The sequence below is a fragment of the Solea senegalensis genome, unplaced genomic scaffold, assembly GCF_019176455.1.
Source record: "Solea senegalensis isolate Sse05_10M unplaced genomic scaffold, IFAPA_SoseM_1 scf7180000013228, whole genome shotgun sequence".
NCBI lineage: Eukaryota > Metazoa > Chordata > Actinopteri > Pleuronectiformes > Soleidae > Solea > Solea senegalensis.
In genome coordinates, this window is record NW_025320781.1 from 1 (window position 1) to 11569 (window position 11569).

Genomic DNA, 11569 nt, shown 5'->3' on the forward strand with positions numbered 1-11569 from the left:
ACTTGCAGGCAACCGGTTTAGGCCCGTAGAATTAGCCCCCTCAGCGAATTCCTTTTTTCGTTTGTTTTTAGTTTAATTATTTCACTTGTGTCAACGAACGACGGACAATCACAGGGCAAGTACTCGGTGAGTTAAGTTTAAAACGAAGGGGCTTAATTTTGCGGGCCTAAACCTACGGCCTGTGGGCCTGCAGTGCCATACTGGCGACAATTTCATATACTGTATGTGTATTCATTTTAGCTTTTCTCACACACAGCTTTTCCCCAACGACGGCTTCCTGCCAGACCTGAGGCTGCAGTTTAAGGAACCAGTACCAACTTCTCCAGTTAGGTAGTGACCCCTAAGTTGGTTTGTCGAGGCGCCAGTTTCAGGGCCCCAGTTTAAGGGTTTATTTAGCAAAGCACCCCCCACCACAACCACAAGCCTGTTTCTCCACAAGCGCGCTCAAGTGAGGGCAGATCACAAAGCGACCTGTTAGCGGCCCGCATGTATCCGAACTGCAGACATATTGCTTGTTACAACACTTCAGGGAGGCCTTGAAGCATGATCCCCACTACCAGGGAGTATGCAGTCGAGATTCCCACATTTGGGGATTCGCAGGGGTCAGCACAACCGGTGCAATGGCCGAGCCTCGCCCTGGGTGAACCACCTTCTTGATCATGGTGTCTCCCCTGCCAGGTAAGTATGAGTTGTACACATCAAGGACAGGCCACTCTTTCACAGACAAACCACAATCACTGGTGGTGCTAACAGAGCTAACAGAAACGTAGCTCCTGGAGGTGCTGCGTGACTCTGCATGAATTGAGGACTGAAGAAAGTGTAATACACCAAGGCTTAAATAAAAGACTATTTAATCAAAAGACAAAGATTTTTTGATTCCCCGTCGTTGCAGTGCATGATTTCCCATCATGCACTGCAACATTTCCACATCAAAGCCTGACCTACGATCATCCATTGCGCCTATTTAACCCTCGAAAAACAAACAGTCAAATTGTAACACTAGAAGTTCAAGCGATGAAATGTTGGAAGTAGATTATGGCAAATGTCATTTGATCAACAGCTGAAATGTAAGAGAGGCAAAAGGCAACAGGGTTTTGATCTCTCTCCAGTAGGGAAGCACCTCCTGTTTCTTTGGTTAGTACGAGAGAGTGACAATCTTGACACTGCCACGCTGTCTGGGGTTTGGACACTACTTTTTCTCCAAACTGCACAGCTCAGGTACTGTCATCACCACATAACAAAAGCGCAAGCCGAGATTGTACTCGATGCTTTAACTTGGACAAATGAGGGGGGTGCACCATTCCTGGAGATGCTGCAATACCAGGTTGATGCGTGGAGTGGACGGAGCAAGCCCCTGTTCCATCTCCCAGTTCCAAAAATCAATTTAATATATGGTCCCCGGGTAGGGGACGTATCAGATATTAAACTGATAAGAACAGATACTACACTTGATCTTAGCCAAAAGGCCGAGAAGCGATGACCGGCAACTGGCGTAGGAAACATAGTGATTCTCTGCACAGTCCTTCTCTCGCAGGGGTCTAAAGGTTCAACTCACACCAAGGCCAGAATGCGAAACGTGACTACACTAAGACGAACCACGGCAGAAGAAAATATCAGAATCGCCGCAAATAAGACTATTTTAATCCCCGTATTAACATTTGATTCCTTCAAAAAAGTCACATTTCCCATCATGCACTGCAACATCTCCACATCAACGCCTGACCTACACTCATCTATTACGCCTCTATTTAACCTTCGAAAAACAAACAGTGGAATTGTAAAACTTTGAGATCAAGTGATGAAAAGCTGAAGTGGACTCCGGCAAATGTCATTTGATCAACGACTGAAATGCGAGAGAAGCGAAATGCAAAGGGCTTATTATCCCTCTCAAGGAAGGAAGCCCCTCCTGTTTCTTTGTTTGCCACGAGAGGGTGACAATCTCAACACGGCCACCTACTGGTCTGGGTATGAACAACACTGTTTCTCCCAACTGCACAGCTCCGATGCAACCGACACTATTATGTTAGCTTTACTGTAATACGATCAATAATAGTCGGGATTGGTGAGACTTCATTTTAACTTTACTCGAGTCCCAAGACTTTAATCTATCCAGCTTTCACTCAGGGTTTTCATGTCTTTCTTGACCATTTTGAGAAGGGTGTAGCTGCATGCTTGCAGGCAACCGGTTTAGGCCCGTAGAATTAGCCCCCTCAGCGAACTCCTTTTTTCGGGGCTTAATTTAGCGGGCCTAAACCTACGGCCTGTGGGCCTGCAGTGCCATACTGTCGACAATTTCATATACTGTATGTGTATTCATTTTAGCTTTTCTCACACACAGCTTTTCCCCAACGACGGCTTCCTGCCAGACCTGAGGCTGCAGTTTAAGGAACCAGTACCAACTTCTCCAGTTAGGTAAGTGACAGAAATGAGCCCCTAAGTTGGTTTGTCGAGCGCAGTTTCAGGGCCCCAGTTTTAAGGGTTTATTTCGCAAAAGCACCCCCCACCACAACCACAAGCCTGTTTCTCCACACAGCGCAGCTCAAATTGAGGGCAGATCACAAGCGACCTGTTAGCAGCGACACGCATGTATCCGAACCCACTGCAGACATATTGCTTGTTGTACAACTTTTCAGGGGAGAGCGCGAACGCAGTCCCCCACTACCAGAAATTATGCAGTCGAGATTCCCACATTTGGGGAATTCGCAGGGGTCAGCACAACCGGAGTGCAATGGCCGAGCCTCGCCCTGGGTGAACCACCTTCTTGATCATGGTGTCTCCCCTGCCAGGTAAGTATGAGTTGTACACATCAAGGACAGGCCACTCTTTCACAGACAAACCACAATCACTGGTGGTGCTAACAGAGCTAACAGAAACGTAGCTCCTGGAGGTGCTGCGTGACTCTGCATGAATTCAGGACTGAAGAAAGTGTAATACACCAAGGCTTAAATAAAATCTATCCAGCTTTCACTCAGCCCTTTCATGTGTTTCTTGACCATTTTGAGAAGGGTGTAGCTGCAGACTTGCAGGCAACCGGTTTAGGCCCGTAGAATTAGCCCCCTCAGCGAATTCCTTTTTTCGTTTGTTTTTAGTTTAATTATTTCACTTGTGTCAACGAACGACGGACAATCACAGGGCAAGTACTCGGTGAGTTAAGTTTAAAACGAAGGGGCTTAATTTTGCGGGCCTAAACCTACGGCCTGTGGGCCTGCAGTGCCATACTGTCGACAATTTCATATACTGTATGTGTATTCATTTTAGCTTTTCTCACACACAGCTTTTCCCCAACGACGGCTTCCTGCCAGACCTGAGGCTGCAGTTTAAGGAACCAGTACCAACTTCTCCAGTTAGGTAAGTGACAGAAATGAGCCCCTAAGTTGGTTTGTCGAGCGCAGTTTCAGGGCCCCAGTTTTAAGGGTTTATTTCGCAAAAGCACACCCCACCACAACCACAAGCCTGTTTCTCCACACAGCGCAGCTCAAATTGAGGGCAGATCACAAGCGACCTGTTAGCAGCGACACGCATGTATCCGAACTGCAGACATATTGCTTGTTGTACAACTTTTCAGGGGAGAGCGCGAACGCAGTCCCCCACTACCAGAAATTATGCAGTCGAGATTCCCACATTTGGGGAATTCGCAGGGGTCAGCACAACCGGAGTGCAATGGCCGAGCCTCGCCCTGGGTGAACCACCTTCTTGATCATGGTGTCTCCCCTGCCAGGTAAGTATGAGTTGTACACATCAAGGACAGGCCACTCTTTCACAGACAAACCACAATCACTGGTGGTGCTAACAGAGCTAACAGAAACGTAGCTCCTGGAGGTGCTGCGTGACTCTGCATGAATTCAGGACTGAAGAAAGTGTAATACACCAAGGCTTAAATAAAAGACTATTTAATCAAAAGACAAAGATTTTTTGATTCCCCGTCGTTGCAGTGCATGATTTCCCATCATGCACTGCAACATTTCCACATCAAAGCCTGACCTACGATCATCCATTGCGCCTATTTAACCCTCGAAAAACAAACAGTCAAATTGTAACACTAGAAGTTCAAGCGATGAAATGTTGGAAGTAGATTATGGCAAATGTCATTTGATCAACAGCTGAAATGTAAGAGAGGCAAAAGGCAACAGGGTTTTGATCTCTCTCCAGTAGGGAAGCACCTCCTGTTTCTTTGGTTAGTACGAGAGAGTGACAATCTTGACACTGCCACGCTGTCTGGGGTTTGGACACTACTTTTTCTCCAAACTGCACAGCTCAGGTACTGTCATCACCACATAACAAAAGCGCAAGCCGAGATTGTACTCGATGCTTTAACTTGGACAAATGAGGGGGGTGCACCATTCCTGGAGATGCTGCAATACCAGGTTGATGCGTGGAGTGGACGGAGCAAGCCCCTGTTCCATCTCCCAGTTCCAAAAATCAATTTAATATATGGTCCCCGGGTAGGGGACGTATCAGATATTAAACTGATAAGAACAGATACTACACTTGATCTTAGCCAAAAGGCCGAGAAGCGATGACCGGCAACTGGCGTAGGAAACATAGTGATTCTCTGCACAGTCCTTCTCTCGCAGGGGTCTAAAGGTTCAACTCACACCAAGGCCAGAATGCGAAACGTGACTACACTAAGACGAACCACGGCAGAAGAAAATATCAGAATCGCCGCAAATAAGACTATTTTAATCCCCGTATTAACATTTGATTCCTTCAAAAAAGTCACATTTCCCATCATGCACTGCAACATCTCCACATCAACGCCTGACCTACACTCATCTATTACGCCTCTATTTAACCTTCGAAAAACAAACAGTGGAATTGTAAAACTTTGAGATCAAGTGATGAAAAGCTGAAGTGGACTCCGGCAAATGTCATTTGATCAACGACTGAAATGCGAGAGAAGCGAAATGCAAAGGGCTTATTATCCCTCTCAAGGAAGGAAGCCCCTCCTGTTTCTTTGTTTGCCACGAGAGGGTGACAATCTCAACACGGCCACCTACTGGTCTGGGTATGAACAACACTGTTTCTCCCAACTGCACAGCTCCGATGCAACCGACACTATTATGTTAGCTTTACTGTAATACGATCAATAATAGTCGGGATTGGTGAGACTTCATTTTAACTTTACTCGAGTCCCAAGACTTTAATCTATCCAGCTTTCACTCAGGGTTTTCATGTCTTTCTTGACCATTTTGAGAAGGGTGTAGCTGCATGCTTGCAGGCAACCGGTTTAGGCCCGTAGAATTAGCCCCCTCAGCGAACTCCTTTTTTCGGGGCTTAATTTAGCGGGCCTAAACCTACGGCCTGTGGGCCTGCAGTGCCATACTGTCGACAATTTCATATACTGTATGTGTATTCATTTTAGCTTTTCTCACACACAGCTTTTCCCCAACGACGGCTTCCTGCCAGACCTGAGGCTGCAGTTTAAGGAACCAGTACCAACTTCTCCAGTTAGGTAAGTGACAGAAATGAGCCCCTAAGTTGGTTTGTCGAGCGCAGTTTCAGGGCCCCAGTTTTAAGGGTTTATTTCGCAAAAGCACCCCCCACCACAACCACAAGCCTGTTTCTCCACACAGCGCAGCTCAAATTGAGGGCAGATCACAAGCGACCTGTTAGCAGCTACACGCATGTATCCGAACTGCAGACATATTGCTTGTTGTACAACTTTTCAGGGGAGAGCGCGAACGCAGTCCCCCACTACCAGAAATTATGCAGTCGAGATTCCCACATTTGGGGAATTCGCAGGGGTCAGCACAACCGGAGTGCAATGGCCGAGCCTCGCCCTGGGTGAACCACCTTTTTGATCATGGTGTCTCCCCTGCCAGGTAAGTATGAGTTGTACAAATCACAGACAGGAATTTCTGTCACAGACAAACCACAATCACTGGTGGTGCTAACAGAGTACAAACTAACAAAACCATAGCTTATAGAGGTGATGTGACTCTGAATAAATTCAAGACTGAATAAAGTGTAATACACAAAGGCTTGAATAAAAGACAATTCTATTACATAAACTTGTATTACATAAAAAAGGTCAGATTTCCCATCATGCACTGCTACATTTCCACGTCAAAGCCTATAATCATCTATTTAGCCTTTTCAACCTTCTAAAAACAAAAAACAGTCAAACTGTAAAACACATATGTTCAAGTGATGGAAAGCTGAGGTAAATTCTGACAAATGTTTGATCAAAAGCTGAAATTTAAGAGAAGTGAAAAGCAGTGGTGGAGGGGAATAACCCACAAAGCCCCTTTCCCTCTCAAAAAGAGAGCACTTCCTTTTTTCTTTGTTTGCCAGTGAAGGGTACCAATCTAAATACTGCCGCCTACTGGTCTCGGGTGTGAACACCACTATTTTGTCCATAATAACATTCTCCTTATCAAATGATGCACTGACTTAGCAGTTTAATTGTATTATACGGCATAATATTTTGGTGTACCTAATACATTGGAAAGTGTGTGTTTTATTTCACTCATTTTTAATTTTAAAGACTAATATTTTCACAAGTGATTCACAAGTGTGACACGAAAAGTAGCTGGAGATAACTAACATGTGGAAGTAATGTAAAACATGTGGAAGAGCACTGCTCCAACTGCACAGCCCACACTAAAACAACATCAAATCAAAACAGAATTCATGTTTCAGTCCAAATAAAGTGGAGTTCCCAAAAGACACTTCAATAGAAGGTTGAGCAATTCACCTAATTCCTATGGTCCATTCTGCACTGCATGAATTACTGGCATAATTTGACATTTGACTGTTTTTGACTGTGATCCCCTACCTTCTATGGAGTCATCCCGTATATTGGCTGCACACTCAGGAAGAGATGGAAGTAATGCGCTGTGTGAAATGAGATGGAATTTTAGAAGTGAGAAATAAATTTAAAGGGGACATATTATAACCTATTTCCCCCATTAAAATAGTTCCCTGGTGTCCTAATGAACATGTTAGTGACATGCTTTGGTCAAAATACCATAAGGATGAAGAATCATAGTAGTTCAATAACCCTGCTAAACCCGCCCCTTTCAGAACGCTTGGTTTTCGCGCATGGGCCCTTTACATGCAAATGAGACACAGGCAAACACACACCCACTTCTTCCAGGGGGTTTCTGATTTGTCCTCTTTACAGCGCTTTACAGCTCTATTCATCTCCCCCTCCCTCCACTAGTTCTCTGACAATATCAACATGGCAGCGTGCGCAGAAAACAGCGAGAGTGCCGTCACAGGAAGAGACGTACTACATAAAGATCGAGCCGAACAGTGCTGAACTGTAAATGAGTTAAAAACACTTATGAACAGCACTGCTGATCGCCAGCGGCGCGCTGAATAAACTGCATGTTGCTGTATCAGACTGGAGACTGTGCTCCGGAGACCTCCCCACCGCTGACCAGCTCTGGTGCTCCGGCGAGCTGGCGATCAGTGGTGACACAGAGAGTGTAGCACTGCTGCACAGAGAGTGCAGCACCGCTGATCGCCACTGCTGACAAGCTCCAGTGCTCCGGGCTGTTTAGGCAGCTCGCCGCTGGCGATCAGCGTAAACAGCTGCTTTATGTGATAGTATCAGACTGAGTCTGTGCTCTGGTCATGGAGGACGTACTGAACAAATATGTTTAATTAGGACATGTCAGAATGGTCAGTTATGAGCTCTTTGTGATCTTTTCTTTACAATGTGTGTGTTTGTACGTCGGTGAAATACGTCCCCTGACTAAATACGGCGACCGCTGGCCGCAGTCTGATGTGAAGTGGTGCAAACACACAAACACACGTTTGCTGACTTTATCCGGCACATTAGCTTCATATATAAAATCCTCTGTAAAACACTTTGCTCCACTGTGCAGCCACAAACAGCACACTTGTCCCTCTGCGTTGACATAATACCGCTCTTCCTCCCTCGCCTGCACTCTCACAGGGACAAGGTGGAGCTAAGGTGGAGCTCACGAAGTAAACGTACTGGTGGGGCGGTAACATTGGCGGTGAAATGTGCATGCTGCCGTCATAAGCGCAGGGAATTCAACATCGAGCGTTTTATCGCCTATACTTACACTAAGGGGGACCACGAAAACATGACTGAGTATTCTTTTTCCACACTTTGGCGACTGGTAGGGCCTCCAGAGTCCCAAATATCAGAATTAAAATGGTTAAAAAGTTAATTTTGCATAATATGTCCCTTTTAAGTTAGTTGTAGAACTAATAATATTCTCTATTACTTTCAATCTTACCTCACTACATTGAGATCTGATCAAACTACCATATGTTTCTATCGTATCAAATATCGTATCTATCATTCACAAACGTAGAGGCAAATTCCCACCCATTATGTTATATTTTTTTCTGTAATACTTTCAATAATAGTTGGGAATGGTGAGGCTTAGTTTTTCTCTCACACAGCTTTTTATTTTTTTACCAATACCACAAGCAAATACCTGTGTCTGTATTAGTCACCATTGATCTTACGATGCTTAGTACCAATCAGACTGAGATCTGGTTTATATTATACAACTCAGTTGTAAATGAGTCAGTCACTGGTTCCCATCCACGATTTTCCTGTGTCTACATCATTTGCATCAGTATGTCATTAGTAATCTTACTACATTTAGGTATGATCTAACTATGATATATTTCTATTGTACACATTTTCAGGGGAGAGCGCGAACGCAGTCCCCCACTACCAGAAATTATGCAGTCGAGATTCCCACATTTGGGGAATTCGCAGGGGTCAGCACAACCGGAGTGCAATGGCTGAGCCTCGCCCTGGGTGAACCACCTTCTTGATCATGGTATCTCCCCTGCCAGGTAAGTATGAGTTGTACATGTCGTGGACAGAGGAGTGTTTCACGGACAAACCACAATCACTGTTGGTGCTAACAGAGTATAAACTAACAAAACCATAACTTATAGAGGTGCTATGACTGTGCATGAATTCAAGACTGAATAAAGAGTCATACACAAAGGCTTAAATAAAAGACTATTTGCATTTTATTACATAAAAAGGTCAGATTTCCCATCATGCACTGCTACATTTCCACGTTAAAGCCTGAACTATAATCATCTATTAAGCCTTTTCAACAGTTAAACTGTAAAACACATATGTTCAAGTGATGGAAAGCTGAAGTAGATTCTGACAAATGTTTGATCAATACCTGAAATTTAAGAGAAGAAAGAAGAGCTGGTGGGGGAGGGGGGCATAACCCAAAAAGCCCTATTCCCTCTCAAAAAGAGAGCACTTCCTGTTTTCTTTGTTTGCTAGTGAAGGGTACCAATCTAAATACTGCCGCCTACTGGTTGTGTGTGTGAACATTATTTTGTCTCTGATTCAAATTCACCACAAGAAAAAATTAATGCACTGACTTTTGCAGTTGTTTAAATTTTTATTAATTTTATTTTTATTTTTAACAAGGCCACTTGAGAAGGTGAGGTTGAAGCTATGAACAATCTGAAAATCTCCAAGGTATATCAGTATTTAAACAGCAATAAGTGGTGTTTTGTTAAGTGCGTATTCAACTGGTTTTACTGTTGACACACTACACTCCATGCACAATGTCAATAAACATCAACATCATTCGTAAACATGTTTTACAAATATTGTAGTACAAAAACATGTAATGTTACTAATGTAATGCAAAAACTGCAGTGGCTTGGCTACAAGCAACTGACTCCTGTTCAAAGAAATGCTATAATTTTAAAACCTTCGTTTAAGCTTAACTTCACTTAACAGAGATGTAGAAATTGTAAGTTGCTAATTGAGTATAATTATGATACCTGTGAACTCCTCTTTTCCTTAAAACCACATATTGATACTATTGTAAGAATAATACCACAACCCTAAATCAGCATAATTTGCTATGTAAAGTAGTAAAGAATATTATTAGTTCTACAACTAACTTAATTTTATTTCAATTCTTAAATTGAAAAAATTCTTAAATTCTTGCGGTCACGCAAGGGTGGAGTAGGACTGTGTTTCAGACTATGTTTTGGCTTGATGTAGTGTTAGTAGTGTCTGGACTGTGCACTTGGATTAGCACTTGGAGCAGTGCTTTTTTTCAGTAATTGTTCTATATAATTGTTAGTTATCTCCAGCTGCTTTTCGTGTCACACTTGTGAATCACTCATGAAAATATTAAAAGCCTTCAAAATTAAAATTGTATGAAATAAAACATGCACTAACTTTTCAATTTATTAGGCACATCAAAATATTATTCAGTATGATTAAAAAATCAAAAGTCAGTCCCTGTGTCTATTCATTCACAAACATAGAGGCAAATTCCCACACATTATGTTATATTTTTTTCTGTAATACTATCAATCGTTGGGAATGGTGAGGCTTAGCTTTTCTCACACACAGCTTTTTATTTTTTTACCAATGAAAGTTACCTGCATAAAATGCTCACTACATTTGAATGTGATCAAACTACCACATGTAACTGAGATCTGGTTTACATTATACAACTCAGTTGTGAATGACTCAGTGACTGGTTCCCATCTATGCTAAAAATCTCACTACATATGAATGGGTTCATACTATGATATGTTTTTATTGCACACTTTTTCAGGGGAGAGCGCGAACGCAGTCCCCCACTACCAGAAATTATGCAGTCGAGATTCCCACATTTGGGGAATTCGCAGGGGTCAGCACAACCGGAGTGCAATGGCTGAGCCTCGCCCTGGGTGAACCACCTTCTTGATCATGGTATCTCCCCTGCCAGGTAAGTATGAGTTGTACATGTCATGGACAGAGGAGTGTTTCACGGACAAACCACAATCACTGTTGGTGCTAACAGAGTATAAACTAACAAAACCATAACTTATGGAGGTGATGCAACTCTGCATGAATTCAAGACTGGATACAGTGTTATACACAAAGGCTTAAATAAAAGACTATTTTATAGACACTTATTATTATTATTACATAAAAATGTCAGATTTCCCATCATGCACTGCTACATTTCCACATCAAAGCCTAAACTATAATCATCTATTAAACCTTTTCAACCTTGTAAAAACAAAAAACAGTCAAACTGTCAAACACATATGTTCAAGTGATGAAAAGCTGAAGTAGATTCTGACAAATGTTTGATCAACAGCTGAAATTTAAGAGAAGCGAAAAGCAGTGGTGGAGGGGAATAACCCACAAAGCCCTTTTCCCTCTCAAAAAGAGAGCACTTCCTGTTTTCTTTGTTTGCTAGTGAAGGGTACCAATCTAAATACTACCGCCAACTGGTCAAGGGTGTGAACAGCACTATTTTGTCTCTGAATCAAATTCACAGCAAGAAAAAACATCCACTGACTTCATCCATTGCAGTTTAATTTGTTTAATTTTTTTTTTTAAATCAATTAGGCCGCTTGAGAAGGTGAAGCTATGAACAATCTGAAAAGCTCCAATCAGTATTTAAACAGCAATAAGGTCAGTGGTGTTTTAATTAAAACTAATGCAGGTTATGTTGCATAGTCAGTGGAGATTGGTAAGGCGGCTATTCCAGATGCTGGGGGAGATGAGGAGCCTGCGTTGTCTGACATGGATGAGGGGAGCACAAACACTGGAGTTGCCTATAAGCAATGTTCATGTGATTTTACA

The 11569-nt window shown here is 43.0% G+C and overlaps 1 long non-coding RNA gene and 8 other non-coding genes across 10 annotated transcripts; 1 reads left to right on the top strand and 8 right to left on the bottom strand.

Annotated features, from left to right (window-relative positions):
• Positions 1-222: 222 nt before the first annotated feature.
• On the top strand, positions 223-5789 carry LOC122760216. Of its 2 annotated transcripts, none has more exons than XR_006358336.1 (5): positions 223-330; positions 2339-2412; positions 3275-3348; positions 5379-5452; positions 5670-5789. It is a non-coding gene; the product is annotated as an uncharacterized LOC122760216 (long non-coding RNA). The 2 variants fall into 2 exon arrangements; XR_006358337.1 differs by lacking the exon at positions 223-330 and adding an exon at positions 651-678.
• On the bottom strand, positions 527-686 carry LOC122760218. Its single transcript, XR_006358339.1, has one exon. It is a non-coding gene; the product is annotated as a U1 spliceosomal RNA (small nuclear RNA).
• Positions 1288-1478, bottom strand: LOC122760219. The gene has a single exon (XR_006358340.1). It is a non-coding gene; the product is annotated as a U2 spliceosomal RNA (small nuclear RNA).
• LOC122760222 lies at positions 2631-2794 on the bottom strand. The gene has a single exon (XR_006358343.1). It is a non-coding gene; the product is annotated as a U1 spliceosomal RNA (small nuclear RNA).
• On the bottom strand, positions 3563-3726 carry LOC122760223. Its single transcript, XR_006358344.1, has one exon. It is a non-coding gene; the product is annotated as a U1 spliceosomal RNA (small nuclear RNA).
• LOC122760220 lies at positions 4328-4518 on the bottom strand. Its single transcript, XR_006358341.1, has one exon. It is a non-coding gene; the product is annotated as a U2 spliceosomal RNA (small nuclear RNA).
• Positions 5667-5830, bottom strand: LOC122760225. The gene has a single exon (XR_006358345.1). It is a non-coding gene; the product is annotated as a U1 spliceosomal RNA (small nuclear RNA).
• A 2804-nt stretch (positions 5831-8634) lies between these two features.
• LOC122760217 lies at positions 8635-8798 on the bottom strand. The gene has a single exon (XR_006358338.1). It is a non-coding gene; the product is annotated as a U1 spliceosomal RNA (small nuclear RNA).
• Positions 8799-10544: 1746 nt separating this feature from the next.
• LOC122760221 lies at positions 10545-10708 on the bottom strand. Its single transcript, XR_006358342.1, has one exon. It is a non-coding gene; the product is annotated as a U1 spliceosomal RNA (small nuclear RNA).
• Positions 10709-11569: the final 861 nt, after the last annotated feature.